At 40.4% G+C, this 4,495-nt stretch overlaps 1 protein-coding gene across 9 annotated transcripts in view; it reads left to right on the forward strand.

The window, feature by feature from the left end:
* LOC109512742 (discs large homolog 1-like protein) overlaps positions 1-4,495 on the forward strand; it is a 134,537-nt gene that overhangs the window by 56,004 nt on the left and 74,038 nt on the right. The window lies entirely within an intron of this gene.

Here is a 4,495-nt window from a genome sequence, read left to right on the forward strand (position 1 = left end):
TCTTTACTAGTTTATTTTTATAGGTCTTATATTTTGTTTCTGCTTCTTTAGTTCTCAATTTTAAAAACAATTTATATAAATTTTTTTTCTTTTTAGATGCGTTTTCTATGCCTTTCGTTATCCATGGCTTACTTGGGTCTTTATACTTTTTGGAGACTTTAGTTAATGGAAAATGTTTATCATATAAGGAGATTATGGTAGACTGAAATACTTCAAACGCTGTATTTGGGTCTTCGTTTGAGTAGACCTCGGTCCAGTTTTGTTTTTCTAGGTCTTGCTTAAAAGCATCGATGGAGCGTTGGGTTCTTAGTCTTATTTCTGTTAAGTGAGTTGTTGACTTAGCTTTTCTATCAAAATAATTTGGAAAAACTGCAAAGACAGGTAGATGGTCACTTATATCATTAATGAGAAGTCCACTTTCCATTTTATGATCAGTCTTATTTATAAATATGTTATCTATTAATGTGGCCGTGTCAACTGTTATTCTGCTAGGTTTCAGGATTACTGGGAAAAGGCTGTTGCTGTACATAGTATTTATGAAGTCAGTTGTTTTTTTGTGTCCATTTGGGTTTAATAAGTCAATGTTAAAGTCACCACATATTATTCGTGTTTTCTTATCGTTGTAGTAGCTGAGCATATCTGTTAGTTTTTTATTGAACGTGTCAATACATGATCCTGGTGTCCTATAGATGCAACTTATGATGATATTTGATGCCTTTTTATTATGTATTTCAATAGTTAGACATTCCGTTAGGTTTTCTATTCTGCTTGTCAATCTCTCGATCTTACTGCATTTAAGTGCTTTGTCTACATATATTGCAACCCCCCCTCCTTTTTTGTTTTCCCTATTAGTTGCGAACATTTCATAACCTTCTATTTCCATTTCACTTGTTTTATCTTTGTCAAGCCAGGTTTCTGATATGGCAATTATTTTAAATTTATTGAATTTAGTCAGGTATTCTTTGATTTTTGTGAAGTTTTTATAGAGACTTCTACTGTTTAAGTTGTAGTGTTAAGAAATACACATTCCATAAAAGCTGTGACAGGGTCATGTTAATCACTGTGTGACATTACCTTTTCATTTAACATCTGATAAGTATTTGGAAACTGAGGACACAAATTATTGAAACTTTGTAGGTGGAATTCTTTCCCATTCTTGCTTGGTGTACTCTATCAGCTGTTCAACAGACCGCGTTCTCTGTTGTCGTATTTTACGCTTGCTGAAATAAGCAAGGGCATCCATGAAAAAGACGTTGCTTGGATAGCAGCATATGTTTCTCCAAAATCTGTATGTACCTTTCAGTATTAATGGGGCCTTCACAGATGTGTATGTTACCTATGCCATTGGCACTAACACAGCCCCATTCCATCACAGATGGAATGGGTTCTGAACTTTGCGTCCATAACAGTCCGGATGTTCTTTTCCTCTGTGGCCCAGAGAACACGAAGTCCACAATTTCCCAAAACATTTTGAAATGTGGACTTGTCAGACCACAGAACGCTTTTACACTTTCTGTCCATCTTAGATGTGCTTAAGCCCAGAGAAGCTGGCAGTGTTTCTGGCTGTTGTTGATGAATGGCTTTTGCTTGGAATAGTAGCATTTTAAGTAGTACTTAAGAATGTAGCACGCAACTGTATTTACTGACATTGGTTATCTAAAGTGTTTCTGAGCGTACATGGTGATATCCTTTACACATTGATGTCGTTTTTTTCATGTAATAGGGGCCCGAGCAATCAAAGGTCACCTGCATTCTATTTCAGTTTTCGGCCTTGCCGCTTATATGCAGAGACTTCTCCAGATTGGCTGAACCTTCTGATGATATTATGGACCATAGGATGATAAAATCCCGAAATTCCTTCCAATTGTACATTGAGGAACATTGTCCTGAAACTGTTCGACTAATTTCCCATGCAGTTGTTCAAAAAGAGGTAAACCTTGCCCCATTTTTGCTTGTGAATGACTGAGCAATTCAGCAAAGCTACTTTTATACCCAGTCATGGCGCTTACCTGTTCCCAATTAGCCTTTTCACCTGGGGGTTAACCCAACAGGTGTTTGATGAGCATTCTTCAACTTTATCAGTCTCTTTTGCCAAGCAGTCATAAAATTCTAGGTTGATGATTTTTTGCGAAGAAGAAGAACGTTTATAGGTTTGAACCTTAAATATCTTGCCTTTGGAGTGTACATCCATCCATTTATTTCCGATTTCCGCCTATCCTCACAAGGGTCGCAGGCGTGCTGGAGCCCAGCACATCTGTCTTCAGGCAGTAGGTGGGGTACACCCTGAACTGGTTGCCAGCCAATCTCAGGGCACACATAGACAAACAACCATTCACGCTCACAATCACACCTAGGGACAATTTAGTGTTCCATTAACCTGCCACGCATGTTTTTGGAATGTGGGAGGAAACAGGGGTACCCGGAGAAAACCCATGCAGGCACTGGGAGAACAGCAAGCTTCATACAGGAAGGACGTAGCCGGAATCGAACCCTGCAACTCTGCACTCTGAGGCAGGCTTGCTAATTAGTTGACTACCCTGCCGCCCCATCTTTGTAGTATATTCAATTAAATATTGGTTGAACGTGATTTGCAAATCATGTATTCTGTTTTTATTTCTGTTTAACATAATGTCCCAACTTCATTGGAATTGGGTATGTACATTCATTCAAGTCAAGTACAACTTTATTGTGAAATGTGCAGTATGTGGAACAAACAGCACAGATAAAATTTATTCCCTCTCAAACAGACAACAAGACAACAAGAGGAGCTGCTGCAGGTGCCCGCGCCGCCATCAAAAGAACAGTTGACATAAAATGACAAAATAATACAAGACAACACATAAGACACAGACAGTCGTGCAATCTTAACCACTTTTCCTGCATACACTTTGTTTCTTGAAGCAGTTGTAGATGAAAGAGGAGCGAATCAAAGTGTCCTTTCCACCAGTGGATCAAAGACGTCATGCTGAAAATGTGCACACGTCTGCTACAAGCTAAGTTTGAAAGCAACATGAAGCTGTAGCGTCCATTAACGAAATTCATCTGCTGTCCCATGTAAATCCGCTTCAATTCCAAGCCGCGACTCCCAGTTCCACATACACATTGGCGCTCCGAGCTGATGCTCCTTTCTTCTCATCGGCGCTCTGCGCTGACGATCCTTTCTTCTCATCGTCGGCTCCTCAAGCCATGCATCCATCCAGCCGCAGACTGTCCGACAGCACCGACCTTTCCGCAGAACAAAACGCGGCTGTGAAAATGCTGTCCATTACAGGCGCAAAAGACAAGCATCCCGGGGCTGTCCACCAACGACAGTCAAATGGCGCCGACATTCCTCCCAATCAAAATCAGTGCTGGTCCACGCGTGCTACCGAGAAGGCGCAACCACCAAGCACAGATTCTTTTTCTTTGACGAATGTTGTGGCCAAAAATGCTGAAAACAATCCACATCAGGTCCACACGACATAACAACAACACCATGACGTGACAAAACAAAAGACAAAGACAACAAAAAAAAAATCCAAGGCTCTTGAAGAGCACTTGCCGACGGCTGCCTACTCGGGCGCCATCTTGGAAAAAAACAAACAAAAAAATCATTTATTTTCTGTCCTGCTTTGTCTGTTCAAAGTTACTGGACATCTGATCACCAGATTCAAAACAGCAAGATGGACTCACAGATTCACACTTGGGTCTTCATCATAATTATATTCACGTTGTTCAATTAGCATAACATACTGAACATGTTTTCAGACTGTGGCAAGAAGGTATGAAAGAGAAATCCATGTTTTATCAATAAAGGGAAAACATTTACAGTCATAAGACAGCAATGCTTAGCAGGTGCACCCTTGTTTTGCATTAACATTTTTACAGAGTCGTAAAACCATTTTGGGACCATGGAAGCATTACACACATTACACATTACACAAATTCAAGTAAAGCATCAGAGTACCTGCCTGGTCTGAGACTTAACTCCCAAGCACCCTTTCATCAACAATGCATATACAGTAAATATTCCCATCCCCGGAATTCTATGAAAAGGAATATCCTTCACCCAGAACAAAAGCCTGTGCATTAACATTTTGACTACGATATTACATGTTACCGGAACTTACGTAAGCGGAAATTCCACTACCCGTAACCCGGATTGAGACGTCATGCCGCGGGAGCTTAAATACACGCAACGCCCACCCGATGCTACGGAACGACGACACCGAGACACATTTTCACTTCGCGTTTTTCGATCATCAGATTCGAAACGACGACTGTAAGTGAGTTTTTATTGGCGCGTGTTTTACTGTAATTGTGAATGATTTTAACTTTATTCACTTAACGTCCTGTAGAACTCTGCACTAGCTTAAAAGCAGCACCCACTCGACACGACCGAACAGACGTGTTCCTTCGCCGTTTACATTCATCAGATTCGAAACGAAGACGTGTAAGTGACTTTTTATTGGCGTGCGTTTGACTGCAATTGCGAAAGATTTTAACTTTATTCACT

This window comes from Hippocampus comes, unplaced genomic scaffold, assembly GCF_001891065.2.
Source record: "Hippocampus comes isolate QL1 unplaced genomic scaffold, H_comes_QL1_v1.1 scaffold172, whole genome shotgun sequence".
In the NCBI taxonomy this organism is placed as follows: Eukaryota; Metazoa; Chordata; class Actinopteri; order Syngnathiformes; family Syngnathidae; genus Hippocampus; species Hippocampus comes.